General features: G+C 42.4%; 1 protein-coding gene across 1 annotated transcript in view; it reads right to left on the reverse strand.

The window, feature by feature from the left end:
* The window catches only part of CFAP77 (cilia and flagella associated protein 77), a 156236-nt gene that overhangs the window by 114135 nt on the left and 25149 nt on the right, over positions 1-16952 (reverse strand). The gene's annotated exons all lie outside the window — the stretch shown is intronic.

The raw sequence follows: 16952 nt of genomic DNA on the forward strand, positions 1-16952 counted from the left end.
AGTTGCCACAGTCTCCTCAACTGTCACACTGCCTAGCCTTCTTAACTACCTCGGCCTCTTCAGCCTCTTTAGTCCCTTCAGCCGCCTCAGTCTCCTCAGTTGCTTCAGTCTCCTCAGCCTCCTCAGCTTCTTAGCTGCCTCAGCTTCCTCAGCCTCGGTTCCCAGCCCAGCACAATTTCTCTCCTCATCCTCCCCCATTTCACCACTCTGGCACTAAGGCAGCGGAAATAATCAGGCCACTGAAAAGGAAATGTGGGCTCATCCCTGTGAGAGCAATGCATCATCTTAATTTATAAAAAAAAACTCTTGTCTGAGCCATTTTAGCTCCATCAATAGTTCAGGCATTTTAAGAGCCACTGGCTGTGGCTAGATTTTAAAAATGCTCATTTGGGGACTTTTTAATGGAGACCCAAAACCGGCTTTGCAAAAGGCACTTTTTTTGCAATAAAGAAGCATTTTTGCCTGCAGTGCAAAAGCATTTGCCTGAAGTGTGGATGTAGAGACAGAGAGTATGTTAACTCTTTCCAGCCCCCAAGGAAGCATTTAGTGCAAGAAAGCAATGACTTACTACCTTTCAGGGCATATTCAACCTAGTGCTCTGAAAGAGTTAATGTAGCTTCGGAGGTGCTTAGCATCCTTCTAGGGAGTAGTTTTCTCTTTGGGAGTATATGGCAACATAAAATTAAAGATTCAAGAATCATAGAGCCAGCCGATAGAGACTGAGAGCTCATTTCGTCCAGCCCCCTGCCTCTGGGCAGGTGAATTTCTAAACCATTTGGGGGCCTCGTCTTATTGAGTAACAAATGATGACTGACATCTCATTTCCTGCCAGTGACAAGGAAAACCTAAAACAAGGGAAACTGGCTTAAATATTGGGATAGAGAATTAAAGTTAGATGAAGGGGACTTTCGGTCACCTCAATTGTGAATTAGAGGCCTAGAGTTGAATTTGTCCAGGAGACAGATTGCTACCTTACAAGCAGCAACTACTTTCAAGTTGTCCTCTAATTAAGCTTCACTTCTGAACCAAGCACATAACAGAGTCATTACCTTAACAATGCCAGCCTCCCCCAAGTGGAATTTTAACAGCATAATGCAATGAGTAGTTGGGAAACAAATAACCTCTCCGCATCCAATTCCCACTCTTTAAGGAGGTCTTTTCGTTTAACAGATATTCCTTTGAATGTTGGTCTTGCTGAAATTTATCCTGACCAAGTTCAGGGAAAATGTAGCAGGCTTATTCTTTTATCAGACAGGTTTTCTGCTGTACGGTATCTTTGCGTTATCGTTTAAAGAAATGTTCTCTGTACGCTGTGTTAAGGAACACTGTAGAGAAAAAATAACTATTTAGTTTAAGATGCAACAAATTTGGCATTTTCTGATATTTTGACTTTGATTCAAGGGAATTCATGAACTGTTTTAATCAATATGATAGTGCTTTGTGCTGAGAGTTTTTAAGTGGATGGCATTACAATTTATTTTCATTTGGGGAGTGGGGTGGAAAGGTGAGGAAAAAGCACAGCCTAGTTTACTTCTAAGAAAACTTACATTCAATCTTGGATATGTTTAGAAAGCAAAGGGAATTAGAAGGATTTGAACTTGTTCCTAGTAGGTGGTCTCCACCTTAGAAAGCAGCCACGTGATTTGATCTAATAGGCTATTTCCATATGAGAAAGATATAGATTTTGAGTGAGGAGGGCTTCATCATGCCTATCTACGAGGTTATCTCCTATCCCTATTCCTCTTTCATCATCTTCAGCCTTAAAGCCACTCAGTTAATTTATTTTAAAATAAGCAGCAATGAGCTAGGATAGTGTGAATTCTTGCTCTGCAACCTTCATGTTGTAGACAACAAGACCTAGTGACATTTGTGAGGACAGACCTTTGCTTTCATTATCAGAGGGAAAAAATCCAGTTAAACCTCAGGAAGCAAAACTTGAATCAAATCAGTGGGTCTCATCTGTCCCATCACACCTGTACATTCACTACCTGCAAATTCTTTTTTTTAATGGTATTTGTTAAGTGCTTACTATGTGCCAGGGACCGTACTAAGTGCTGGGATAGATACAAGGTAATCAGGTTGGACTCAGTCCATGTCCCCCATGGGGCTCACAGTTTTTAAAGGAGGAGTCATTGTGCCATATTATTTTTTATAGTATTTGTAAAGCACTTACTATGTGCCAGGCACTGTATTAAGTGCTGGGGTAGATATAAACTAACCAGGTTGGACACAGTCCATGTCCCACATAGGGCTCACAATCTTAATCCCCATTTTACAGATGAGATAACTGTAGCATAGAGAAGCAAAGTGACCTGCCCAAGGTCATACAGCAGACAAGTGGTGGAGCCTGCATTAGAATCCTGGTCCTTCTGACTCCCAGGCTCTTGGTCTATCCACTAGGACACACTATTTCTCACTAGGCTTCACGGTTTGTCCAGGACATGATATGTCCTGGAGTTTCATCCCATCACCCTGGACAACCACATGGCCTTCCCGGTGTCATTATCCTCGACAATATTTATTTACTAGGGTCCAGATCATGTAGGGACTTGGATTTATACCCTCTATCCACCCCCTCCCTCAGCCCCACAGCTCTTATGAACATATCTGTAATTTATTTACTTATATGAATATCTGTCTTCCCCTCTAGACTGTAAGCTTGTTTATATAGTAAGTGCTTAACAAATACTATTATTATTATTATTATTATTATTATTATTATGTGCTTACTTTATGCCAGGCCCCATTCTAAGCTCTGGGGTAGCTACAAGCTAATCAGGTTGGACACAGTCCTTGCCCCAGATGGGGCTCATGGTCTTAATCCCTACAGAGCGGTAACTGAGGCACAGAGAAATGAAGTGACTTGCCCAAGGTCACACAGCATATAAAGGGCAGAGTTGGGATTAGAACTCAGAAGGACTCCTATGTGCATGCTCTATCCTCTAGGCCACTCTGCTTCTCTCAATAAGCACTCAATAAATATAATTGATTGATTGACAGACATCCTGAAGAAGATGTCATTCTCCACCTTCAAAGCTTTTGCAATTGAAGACAAGCAGACACTGATGAATAGACAATCGTTAAAAGAGAGTGGACATGGATAGAAATAATGAACACAAGTGGATAAATCAATCAGTAGTAAATCAATGTACAGAAAAGTGAGGTGGTAGAAGGGATGGTCGAAGGGATGGCATATTTGGAAAGATGGAATGATGTATCAGCAATCCCTCTTGGACAAGGTGGCCTTCTGGAAGGGCTGTTCGAGCCACAGCAATTAGGACAGGAGAATGGTTGATGTTTAAACTCCTGCGTTTGAATGCCGATCTGCCTATCCAAAAGCTGGATTCTGACCTGGTTTCCATTTCTGGCAAGGATTCAAATCATAAGTAGCCAAGTTCTCCAAGGAGAAAGAATATATCCTGATGAAATGACAAGTTCCAGATTAAGCAGAAATCTTTCCAGAAGTACTACTTGCCTTCCTGGTAGTTCTTCAGGTAGCTCTTCGGTCTCTTGGTGGTAATGTTCTCCCTGAGATGCTTTCAACCTCACAAAAAAAAATCCTCTTGATTTAGAACATTCATTTTTAATGTACCTTACAGGTAAATTCTCCTGAGATACTGAGGCAGCTGATCCGTGGGATATCAGTAGGGTAAAGAGACAGGAGAAGGGGGTGCTTGTGGCTTTCTCCATCAAAAATGAGAGTGAGGTTTAGTTCCATGCATGAGTTAAGAATAAAAATTATGATAATTATTATGGTACTTGTGAAGCACTTACTATGTGCCAAGCACTGTTCTAAGCATTGGGGTTAATCAGGTTGGACACAGTCCCTGTCCCACTTGGGGCTCACATTCTTAATCCCCATTTTACAGATGAGGTAACTGAGGTCCAGAGAAGTGAAATGACTTGCCTAAGGTCACACAGCAGACATGTGGTGGAGCCGGTATTAGAACCCAGGACCTTCTGACTCTCAGGCCTGTGCTCTAGCCACTAAACCACGAATAAACCCAGACCATTCCCACACTGAACCAGAACAATGGCCCATCCAGTCCAGTACTCTACCTCCAGCAGCACTATGTAAACATTCCTAATTTTTCCCTTTAGTAGTAGTAGTATTAACAGTAACAGTAGCAGTAGTAGTAGTAGTAATTACGATACTTGTAAAACACTTACTATGTACTAAGCACTGTTCTAAACTCCGGGGTAGAACGAAATTAACTATCTTGCCCAAGGTCACACAGCAAGCAACTGGCAGAGTCGGGATTAGAACCCAGGACCTCCGACTCACAGGCCTTTACTCTTTCCATTAGGTCATGCAGCTTCTCTAATTAGTGGGTGGATGCATTGAGGTTTCTTGAATGAGATTTAAAGGCATTACTGAAGATTAGAAAATCATGATGCTTGGGACAGGGTACACATGGAATTGTTCACCAAACTCAACAATCTCAAAGGAGGGGGCCCCCACTAAAGCTTGAAGATGGTAGATTCAAAACAAACAAAGGAAACATTTCTTTGCACAGTGGGTGGTAAATTTATGGAAATCATTCCCAAGGAAAGTTGAACAAATTGAAAATATCATTGCCTCAAGAAAACTTGAAATAACTTGAAATAAATTCACAGGTAAAGGTTCCATAATGGGTGATTATTTAAAGAGGTAGAAGCGATGTTGTCTAGTGGAAACAACTAGTGCTCTTACTGTAGGCAGAGCACTGCACTAAGCACTTGGGAAAGTACAATACAACAATAAACAGACAAATTCCCTGCCCACAATGAGTTTACAGCCTTGGGGGTTGGAGGGGTTGCTGGGGGAGGGGGGGGGGGGGGGAATGGAGGCAAACAACAGTGAGAGAGGTGAGTGGAAGATAATCCCAAATTTATGGGTTTATGAGACAGGAAGGATGGTGGCACTGTTTTCAGTGATGGGAAAGTCAGGGAAAGGACAGGGTTCTGATAAAGAGTTCTGTTTTAATAATGTTGGTATTTGTTAAGCACTTACTATGTGCCAAGCACTGTTCTAAGTGCTGAGGTAGGTACAAGATAATCGGGTTGTCCCACATGGGGCTCACAGACTTAATCCCCATTTTACAGATGAGGCACCTGAGGCACAGAGAAGTCAAATGACTTGCCCAAAGTCACACAGCTGATAAGTGGCGGAGTGGGATTAGAACCCACGACCTCTGACTCCCAAGCCTGGGCTCTTTCCACTAAGCCATGTTGTTTTGGACATGAAGTGTCAGTAGGACATCCAAATAGAGATGTTCTGAAGGCAGAAGGAAATGTGAGACTGCAAAAGAGAGCGATCAGGGCTGGAGATGTGGATTTGGAAAACATCCACAAAGAGGTGGTAATAGAGCCCATGGGAGTGGATGAGTCTCAATCCTGTATATATGTATATATGTTTGTACATATTTATTACTCTATTTATTTATTTATTTATTTTACTTATACATATCTATTCTATTGTATTAGTATGTTTGGTTTTGTTCTCTGTCTCCCCCTTTTAGACTGTGAGCCCACTGTTGGGTAGGGACTGTCTCTATCTGTTGCCAACTTGGACTTCCCAAGCGCTTAGTGCAGTGCTCTGCACACAGTAAGCGCTCAATAAATACGATTGATTGATTGAATGATTGATTGATGAGTCCTTCATCCTATTCATTCCATACTTCACTCTGCTGCCCATATCATTGTTCTTATACGTCATTCTGTGCATATCTCCCCACTTCTCAAAAACTTCCAATGGTTGCCCAGCCAGCTCCACATCAAAAAGAAACTCCCAACCATTTTCTATAAGGCACCTAATCAGATCTCTCCTCCTTACTTAGCCTCACTCCTCTCCCTCTGCAACCCAGTCTGCACACTTCACATCTCTAATACCCACCACTGGTCCTCTCTCTCCTCTCTCTCTTGCTGATCCTTTGCTCATAGCCTGTCTTCTGACCGGAACTCTGCCAAACCACTACCCTCCCGGTCTTCAAAGCTCTCCTAAAATCACACCTCCTTCAGGGAGCCTTCTCTGTCTAATCTTTTATCTTTCCACCCTCTTTCCCTCCCTACTGCATAACTTACTCACTAACCTTACCCCTCAAGTGCTTAAGTACTGACCGCACCCACAGAGCAGTTTCATACACATATCTTTATATTCTGTACCTGTACCTTTCTGTTCTCTACCTGTAATTTATGTGTCCGTCTTCCTGGTGAAATTGTAAACTCCCTAAGGGCAGCGATGCTTGCCTACGTATTATTCTCTCCCAAGTCCTTCATAATAATAATAATAATAACTGTGGCATTTCATTCATTCATTCAGTCGTATTTATTGAGCGCTTACTGTGTGCAGAGCACTGTACTAAGCACTATTTGTTAAGCGCTTACTATATGCCAGGCACTGTACTGAGAGCTGGGCTGGATGTTCTGCCCAGCATAAGCACTCAGTGAATACCACTGATTGATTAATTAAAAAAAGATCTTGAGCCCACCTAAACAAAAATGAAGAGTTGAGGGCACTGTCTGAAAACTTCAAACCCAAACTCCTACTTTACAGAAAAAAGCAACAAAGGGAAGCAGCATGGCCTAGTGGAAAAAACACGGGCCTGGGATTCAATAGACCTGGGTTCTAATTCTGGCTCTGTCACTTGCTTCCTGTGTGACCTTGGGCAAATTACTTAAATTCTTGGTGCCTCAGTTTCCTCAATTGTAAAATGGAGATTAAATACCCGTTCTTCCTACTTAAACTGTGAGTCCCATATGGGGCAGGGACTGTGTCCAACTTCATTAACTCGTATCTACCCCATTATTTAGAACGATGTTTGACACATAGTAAGTGCTTAATAAATACCATAAAAAGGAGAGGGTTGAATTGAATGATCCAAAATCTAAGTCTTAACAGCTCAAAATCACTTCTGTTTTACTCTGGCAGTATAGACAGTTGTGTTCCAATTATCATTCCTTTTACAGTAATTAGCAAGATGTAATGAAGGACATTTCCTTTCGGTGAAAATGGTTTTAATTTCTGTAATATTCTTAATTCAAATGTTTTCTCATGCTTTGGAGAAGTAGATGGGGAAACCTGAAAGACCTAGAAGGATGATGCCATTCTTTCTTATTTATGTCTCTTGATATGTAAATTTTGTTTTGAAATACAGCTACTAAGTAGGTCATTGTCTCCTTTCAAAATGCCATTGCACAATAGTTCTGTGGAAAACCAATTCTGCTGTACACTGTAAACGTCATTACAATTTTCCTCCACCTTTTCCTGTTAGAAAGACACTTTTCATTTATGGCTGAGTACTGTTTTACTGAATTATCTCCCTTTTTAAATTAGTAGTGAGTAGGGCTGAAGAAAACTGTCCATATTGATAAAAATCTCTTTCTCCTTTTTTCCCAAGTATACTGAATTAATTGGTCAGTATTCTTCACTTTACCTCACTGAATCCAAGGTGGGTCAGTCAGGCCTGACCTGCTACCCCGGGCTTATACAGTCAACTCCTGATTACGCAGGGACTGCTTATTGAAATAGCAGGATATCCAGCTCCTTTGCTTTTTCTTATTTTCCCTCCAATCACCCATTTTTTGGTCTTTTCATTGATCATCATTCATTCATTCATTGTCGTATTTATTGAGCGCTTACTGTGTGCAGAGCACTGTACTAAGTGCTTGGGAAGTACAAGCTGGCAACATCTAGATACGGTCCCTACCAAACAACGGGCTCACAGTCTAGAAGGGGGAGGCAGACAACAAAACAAAACACGTGGACAGGTGTCAAGTCGTCAGAACAAATAGAATTAAAGCTAAATGCACATCATTAACAAAATAAATAGAATAATAAATATGTACAAGTAAAATAAATAGAGTAATAAATCTGTACAAACATATATACAGGTGCTGTGGGGAGGGGAAGGAGGTAGGGCGGGAGGGTGGGGAGGAGGAGAGGAAAAAGGGGGCTCAGTCTGGGAAGGCCTCCTGGAGGAGGTGAGCTCTCAGGAGGACTTTGAAGGGAGGAAGAGAGATAGCTTGGCAGATGTGTAGAAGAAGGGCATTTCAGGCCAGGGGGAGGATGTGGGCCGGGGGTCGACGGTCGAAAGGCAAGAACGACGTACAGTTTCCCCAGCTGGCTTACAGCCTCCTGTCTGGTCTCCTTGCCTCCAGTTTCTCTCCCCTCCAGTTCATACTTCTCCCGATCACTTTTCTAAAATGATATTCTGCGTGACTCACAACTCCTCAAAAACCTCAAATCATTGCCCAACTCTCTCTGCCTTAAAGAGAAACTCCTAACCTTTCAATCTGAGTCACTCCATCATATCTCTCCTGTTCGTTTAACCACTCTTCTTTGCCACTACACCCTAGCTGGCACTCTTGGTTCCTCTCCGTGGCTACAGAAGTAGCACTGCCTAATGGAAAGAGCCCAGATCTGGGTTCTAATTCCAGCTCTGCCACTTGTCTGCTGTGTGACCTTAGGCAAGTCACTTAACTTCTCTGTGCATCAGTTCCCCCATCGACAAAATGGGAATTCAATATCTATTGAATTCCTGATTCTCTTGTATTTACCCCAATACTTAGTACAGTGCTTGGCACATAATAAGTGCCTGACAAATACTACTATTATTTTTATTACTAACCTGTTCACTGTGCCTTGTTCTTGTCTCTCCCACCTCCGACCCTTCCTTACTGACACCCTTCCTTCTGACTGGAACTCCCTTCCACTTCAAATCTCTCAGTGCTTAGAACAGTGCTTGGCACATAGTAAGTGCTTAACAAGTACCATCATTACTATCATCATTATTATTATTATTACCAAGCCCACAATGTTCCCCATCAGCAAAATCCTAGCTGTAAGCTCACTGAGGGCAGGGAGTGTATCCGTTATATTGTTATACTGTGTAGTGAATAGAGCATGGGCCTGGGGGCCAGAAGGTTCTAATTCCACATCTATAATTTGTCTGCTGTGTAACTTTGGGTAAGTCACTTTACTTCTCTGTTGCCTCAAGCACCTCATCTTTAAAATGTGGATTGAGACTGTGAGCCCCGTATGGGACAGGGACTGCGACCAACCCGATTTGCTAGTTATCTACCCCAGTGCTTAGTACAACTTCTGCACTAATTAACCATTTCTACTTTCGTACCATGCTTAGTTAAGCACACACACATCCACATATTCATGTTTTCTTCCTCCTCTTCTTTTTTTTTTATAGTATTCATTAAGTGAACACTTTGTGCCAGGGACTGTCCTAAGCACTGGGGTAGACACAAGATAATCAGGTTGGACACAGTCCCTGTCCCACATGGGGCTCACGGCCTTTATCCCCATTTTATAGGTGAGTGTACTGAGGCACAGAGAAGTGAAGTGACTTGCCCAAGGTCACACAGGAGATGGATGGCAGAGTTAGGATCAGAACAGAGGTCTTTCTGACTCCTAGGCCTGTGCTGAAGCCACTAGGCCATGCTGCTTCTTCTCACTAAATTAATTTTTGTCTGTCTTCCCTGATGGACTGCAAACTCTATAAGGGAAGGTTTTGTATCTTGAACTATACTGCCCTCTCCCAAGGACTAGCTCCAGTATGTGCTCAATAAATACTATTAGTCTCATGCAGGGAAAAAAGTTAAAAGTGGATGAAAAACAAATTTCTCAAATTAATAGTTGCAGCCCTGTTTAAATGCTTAGTTAAGAAGGATGGTAAAGCCATTTTCTTAAAGGTGCTTCTTAAAATTATCTTTGGACTTCAATTATTCATTCCCTGTCAGTTGTTCATGATGTTGATTAATCAAGAGTTGGCTTGAGTTTAATCTAAGCCCTCATTTTTTATGGTTTTTCTAAGGATTTACTATTCCACCAGTTACTATGTGCCACGTACTGTACTAAATGCTATAGATATAAAATAATCAGGTTGGACATAGTCCTTAACCCACAAAGGGCTCAAAATCTTAAACCCCATCTTACAGATGAGGTAACTGAGGCCCAGAGAAGTTAAGTGATTTGTCTATGGTCACACAGCATACAAGTGTAAGAGCCAGGATTACAACCCAGGTCCTCTGACTCTGGGGCCCGGGTACATTTCACCAGGCCATTCTGCTTCTTCATAATTTCTTTTTATGGTCTTTGTTACATGCTTACTATGCACCAGGCTCTCTACTAGTCCTGGGGTAGACAGAAGATAGGTTGGAAGCAGTCCATGACTTGAATGGAGCTCACAATCCCCATTTTACAGATGAGGTAACTGAGGCACAGAGAAGTGAGGTGACTTGCCCAAGGTCACACAGCAGACAGGTGGCAGAGCCAGGACTAAAACCCAAGTCCTTCTGACTCCCGGGCCTGTACTGTATCCACGAAGCTGTGTCTGCTTCTAATCATTTTTAATATTACTTCCAATGCTGTTTCTTTATGTTTAGCTTCCAAAGGCTACCTGAGCAAGTTTGTTCATTAATTTTGATTCTATTTTTGTAAATGATTTCTTATTTGTTGGGCAGGGGTTTCTGGACTCTTCTACACCATCAGCGTGACTCAGTGGAAAAAGCACAGGTTTGGAAGTCAGAGGCCATGGGTTCAAACCCCAGCTCCGCCAGTTGTCAGCTGTGTGGCTTTGGGCAAGTCACTTAACTTCTCTGTGCCTCAGTTACCTCATCTGTAAAATGGGGATTAAGACTGTGAGCCCCATCGGGGACAACCTGATTACCTGTATCCTCCCCAGCACTTAGAACAGTGCTTTGCACATAGTAAGCGCTTAACAAATGCCATTATTATTATAAAGAATTGATTAGGCTAGTCACAGTTTTCTTTTGGTTAAGCATGATTTCCGGGGACTTTTATTCATTCGTTCATTCAATCAATCATATTTATTGAGCCCTCACTCTGTGCAGAGTGCTGTACTAAGTGTTTGGGAGAGTACAATACAACAATAAACAGACACATTACTGGCCTACACAAACTTACAGTCTAGAGGTAGGGAGACAGGCATCAATACAAATAAAGAAATTACAGACATAGAAATAATTCCAGTGGAGCTGGGAGGGGGGGAGAACAAAGGGAGCAGGTCAGGGTGATGCAGAAGGGAGTGGGAGAAGATGAAGGGGGTTGGGGGAGAGGCTTAGTCTGGGAAGGCCTCCTATGGAAGATGAGCCCTCAATAAGGCTTTGAAGGCGGGGGAGAGTAATTGTTACTCAATTTATCCCATAATTGATATTGGGAATATCACCTAGGATTGAAAACAAAAGAGTTTCTCCTAGATGGTCCCTTTAGAAGACTCATTGCGCTGGCAAACTGAGCACAAACTACATTCAGACAATGAGGGAAGGGGAACTAAAATGAGCAAACTGAACAGGGTCAACAGGGACTTAAATGAGCTGAAGTGACCCAGTAACTTGGTAGGCAAACCATCTGAGAACCATCTGCTACATAACGGCAGATTGTTAAACCTGGATCCTGTAGAGGACAAAACTCCTCTCTACAGCCAACTGCTCCAAGCGTATAGATGGTCGAACGAGGTAAAAGATGGGTCTCAATCACACGGGATGTCTTCTGCGGAAAATGAGTCGGAGAGTGGGTTTTGTATCGGCCTCCTCACCCTCCTAACTAGCAGTAGGTCGGACTTGGATTCAGTATCGAGAGTTGGTTTCTGGTCCTGCAAGATGAAATTCTGCTTTGCAGGCCTTTGTTGTGAAAGGAAATGTCTCATGCAAGCACAAGCAATGTTCGTTTCATTCATTTATTTAATCGTATTTATTGAGCGCTTACTGTGTGCAGAGCACTGGACTAAGCACTTGGAAAGTACAATTCAGCAATAAAAATTTGTTTGTGTTCCACACTTTATTTTGGGTTTTCTCCTTGCTGTTGATGATACATTTGGAAAAAAAAAAATCCAAAACAGAAACACAGCTAATCTCACAAATGTAGAAGCAAACACTAAATTCCAATGTTTTGTTTATCAACAGGCTTCTTTGACATAGGTATTTCAAAATGTTTTTCTTTCCTCCACTTCCCAAGAGCAGTTGGTTGTTTCCTGCAAGTAGGTCTACCTGAACTCACCCTTCTTGGGAAAATGTTTTGGTAGCTGAATAAGGAGAGGATTTATCACCCAGGAGAGAACTTGGTGATCTAAACCCTCTAGGCTGTAAGCTCGTGGTGGGGAGAGAATGTTTCTGTTTATTGTTATAGTGTAATAATAATAATAATGGCATTTATTAAGCACTTACTATGTGCAAGGCACTATTCTAAGCACTGTGGAGGTTACAAGGTGATCAGGTCAGTCTTAATCCCCATTTTACAGATGAGGTCACTGAGTCACAGAGGAAGTTAAGTGACTTGCCCAAAGTCACACAGCTGACAATTGGCAGAGCCGGGATTTGAACCCATGACCTCTGACTCCAAAGCCCGTATTCTTTCCACTGAGCCACGCTGCTTCTCTGTACTCTCTCAAGGGCTTAGTACAATACTGTGGACACAGTAAGTGCTCAATAAATATATAAAAAAATAAACATTGAATGAATGAATCTCTTAAACCATGATCTAAATGAGGGAAAATGCTCAATTGGTTGATTACTTTAAGGTTTACCCTATCCCAAAACTGTGCATTTAGCTTTAATTCTATTTGTTCTGATGACTTGACACCTGTCTACATGTTTTGTTTTGTTGTCTGTCTCCCCCTTCTAGACTGTTGAGACCGTTGTTGGGTAGGGACCGTCTCTATATGTTGCCAACTTGTACTTCCCAAGTGCTTAGTACAGTGCTCTGCACACAGTAAGTGCTCAATAAATACAACTGAATGAATGAATCAGTTTCCAAACCTGAAACACCACCATATTCTCCCCACCCACTTATGACACTTGGCTCCACTTTATCTCATCTGAAAACAAGCACACAGTAAGCACTCAATAAATACGATTGAATGAATGAACCACACCAATTTGATAGGCATTCAATCAATCAATGCTATTCCTCCAGCACTTACTGAGTGCAAAGCACTGTACTAAACACTTCAGAGAGGCCTCTACCACCCAGCTGGTGATTAATTATCAAGACAACTCATTATCAATAAGCATAAAAATCCCATTTGGCCCTGTTCCGCTTTATGTTAAATCTCACCTTTATTTTGCTAATCAAAAGTCCCAGTTGGTGTTGAAGGATTCATTTGCTGAAATCATCTAGCATTTCAGGGAGTGTGAAGTGCCTGGAATGGAAACTGAGGTGGAGGGGATCTGGACTCAGATGGTATTAAAAGGTTGGGTCATGCTGGGGAGGGTGTATTCAATAATAATAATAATAATAATGGCATTTGTTAAGTGCTTACTATGTGCAAAGCCCTATTCTAAGCACTGGGGGGATACAAGGCGACCAGGTTGCACCACGTGGGGCTCACAGTGTTAATCCCCATTTTACAGATGAGGTAACTGAGGCTCAGAGAAGTTAAGTGACTTGCCCAAAGCCACACAGCTGACAAGTGGCGGAGCCGGGATTAGAACCCATGACCTCTGACTCCCAAGCCCGTGCTCCTTCCACTGAGCCACGCTGCTTCTCCAATATTAATTGAATTCTTGACATTCTAGCTGAACTGGAAAGCATTCACGGGATAAATATTGCACCTAATAGGGCACCGTGACCTCACGTTTGAGCATCATACTGCTTCTTCAGAGTAGATTGCGGGGAGCCAACCGGAAGGAAGCCCCTTAGAATAATGGAGAAATATCCTGAGAGAGAATCCCACAGCATTTTACCCTCCCGCTGCTGCAAAGGCAAAAATGAGCAGTGCTGACAACTAACATTCTCAGAAACCCAAGATGCATATTAAGAAGGCAACGGGAGCATTTTAAAAAATCTTTAAAACCTCTTTCTCCATGCCCCTATGAATAAAAGCACTAAAAAGATCCTTTTTTTTTTTTTTCAAAATGAGGAACTTCATGGTAAGGAGGTTTTCCTTAACCTCCCTCCTTCTCTCTTTCTTCTCATTAGCCATCACAGGGAGAGGAAGGATTGTTTTAATTAGCCGTTCTGTGAAGCTTTATTTAAGCAGCAGTCCCCCCTGCTGCTCCCTGGATTAAGGCTTATAAATACAATACCAAATCATTATGGGTCCAACGACCTCACTTGGAAGGGAGAGAAGAAAGGGATCCACTGCCGACAGTGTTAAGAATCTTTTTAAAAACGTCCTTTCTCAGCATTCGGGCATAATTCAAGCGTAATATTGGAGTTTGTCAAACAACTCAATTATTCTCTCCGAAAAAAAAAGCGCTTTCTAGTTAGCCTCGGCCATGTGTTCACTTTCCATCCTTTTGTGTTGTAGGCCGGGAGAGCACAGAGCCACAGCTGATAAGCTAGACATGCTAGATAGGATCATGGATTTTCAAGTCCCAACTTGGAATTACTTGTTAAATTCTCAAATCAAAGGGCTGAGGCCAATAAATGGGTCCCTCTAGCTTCCTTCCCCTCTCCTCATCATTCTCATCACACGGGTTCAACCCCTCACTCTGGCCTAGGGGTTTGCCAGCTCACAGGTTGTTGGCAAACAAAAGAAAGCAAAACCCAGTTATACAAAGTCGGACGACAGAATTCTGTTTCTCTAAATAATAATAATAATGGTATTTGTTAAGAGCCTACTATGTGCTGGGCAATGTACAAAGCGCTGGGGTGGATACAAAGCGCTGGGGTGGGTGAGAAGCAGCGTGGCTCAGTGGAAAGAGCCCGGGCTTTGGCGTCAGAGGTCATTGGTTCAAATCCCAGCTCCGCCAGTTGTCAGATGTGTGACTTTGGGCAAGTCACTTCACTTCTCTGGGCCTCAGTTCCCTCATCTGTAAAATGGGGATAAAGACTGTGAGCCCCATGTGGGACAACCTGATCACCTTGTAACCTCCCCAGCGCTTAGAACAGTGCTTTGCACATAGTAAGTGCTTAATAAATGTCATTATTATTATTATTATTATACAAGCAAATCCATTTGGACACAGTCCATGTTCCATGCAGGGCTCACATTCTTCATCCCCATTTTACAGATGAGGTAACTGAGGCACAGAGAAGTGAAATGGCTTGCCCAAGGCCACACAGCAGGAAAGTGGCGGAGCTGGGGTTCCAACACATGACTTTCTGATGCCCCATCATGCTGAATAATCAAGTGAGTGGATTTTGAAAGTTACGCTACTTGTTAAGTGCTTAGTATGTGCCAAGCACTGCTCTAAGCACTGGGGTAGATGCAAGTTAATCAGGTTGGACACAGTTCCTGTCCCACATGGGGCTCACAGTTTCATCCTTATTTTGCAGTTGAGGTAACTGAGGCGCAGAGAAGTGAAATGACTTGCCCACAGTCACACAGAAGACAAGTGGCAGAGCTGGGATTATAATAATGATGGTACTTGTTAAGCGCTTACTATGTGCAAAGCACTGTTCTAAGCGCTGGGGAGGTTACAAGGTGATCAGGCTGTCCCATGGGGGCTCACAGTTTTAATCCCCATTTTACAGATGAGGTAACTGAGGCACAGAGAAGTTAAGTGACTTGCCGAAAGTCACACAGTTTAGATTAGATTGGACTGGATTAGAACCCAGATCCTTCTGACTCCTGGACCTGTACACTATCCACTAGACCACACTGCTTCTCATGCAAAACACACACACACACACACACACACACACACACACACAACACACACACACATATTCTCTCAGATTTCTTGGCCTGAAATGTCAAATGAAAGTGGCCTAAATCTGAACTGAAAACAAATCCGGAAGCTCAGTGAAACAGTAAACCTGTTTACGAGAAAGTCAGTGAAAGCCCCGGCCATGTGGAAGAGCGTCTCTCTTCATTTTTGGGTCTAGCTCCTTCAACATGGAGGTTCAGGGGGAAGACCAAGAGCTGCACCGGTCCATTTAAAGCATTACAATGGGATGGGAAGAAATCAAACAGGTGCTCTAAGGTTTCACATAGCCCCAAAGTTGCATTTCTGCAAAACATGGTGTCCTAAAATGGCATTTTCTAAGAATCCCACATCTTGAGCCTGAAGAAGATACTCTCCTATGGTGTATTTGTTAAGCGCTTACTATGTGTCAAGCACTGTTCTAAGTGCTGGAATAGATATAAGGTAATCAGGTGGTCCCATACGGGGCTCACAGTCTTAATCCCCATTTTACAGATGAGGCACAGAGAAGTGAAGTGACTTGCCCGAGGTCACACAGCTGACAAATGGAGGAGCTGGGAATAGAGCCCATGACCTTCTGACTCCTAGGCCTGTGCTCTATCTATTAGGCCATGCTGCACATGGGATAGGGATGGGGCCTTACCCTAGATCTGCCATAAAGAAAGAGAATCTCTCAAATTTCCTGGCCTATTTAGCACTCCTCTGATTTCCCTTGAATACTCCCCACAGAATTGCTCTGGTTCACACTTCCTTCTCCTACCACTCTATCCTTCCCCAGTCAGCTGCTAAATAACTGACATGAGCAGTTGACTGCAATTTCTTTCTTCCAGATATTCTCAGAAACAACTCTTGGATCCTCAATCTTAATTTTGTATCATAATATTTCGTTTTTTTATGGTATTTGTTAAGCACTTATTATGTCACCAGGCATGGTACTAAGTATTGGCATAGATAAGAGACATTTTAGTTTGGGCACAGTTCATGTCCCACATGTGGCTAAGAGTCATAATTCCCATTTTACAGATGGGGAAACTGAGGCACAGAAAAGTTAAATGACTTGACCAAAGTCACACAGCATTCATTCACTCATTCAAACATATTTATTGAGTGCTTACTGTGTACAAAGCACTGTACTAAGCTCTTGGGAGAGTACAATACAACAATAAACAGACATATTCCAGCCCACAGTGAGTTCACAGTCTATGGGGGAGACAGCCATTAATATAAATAAATAGATGATAGATAGATAGATAACAGCAAGTAACTGGCATAGCTGGGGTACTGAAGAACATCTTGGAAGTTGTACTCTCCTTCTATTTTGTTACTCAGCTCAATAAATCCTTAATCTT

Source organism: Tachyglossus aculeatus, chromosome 4, assembly GCF_015852505.1.
Source record: "Tachyglossus aculeatus isolate mTacAcu1 chromosome 4, mTacAcu1.pri, whole genome shotgun sequence".
NCBI lineage: Eukaryota > Metazoa > Chordata > Mammalia > Monotremata > Tachyglossidae > Tachyglossus > Tachyglossus aculeatus.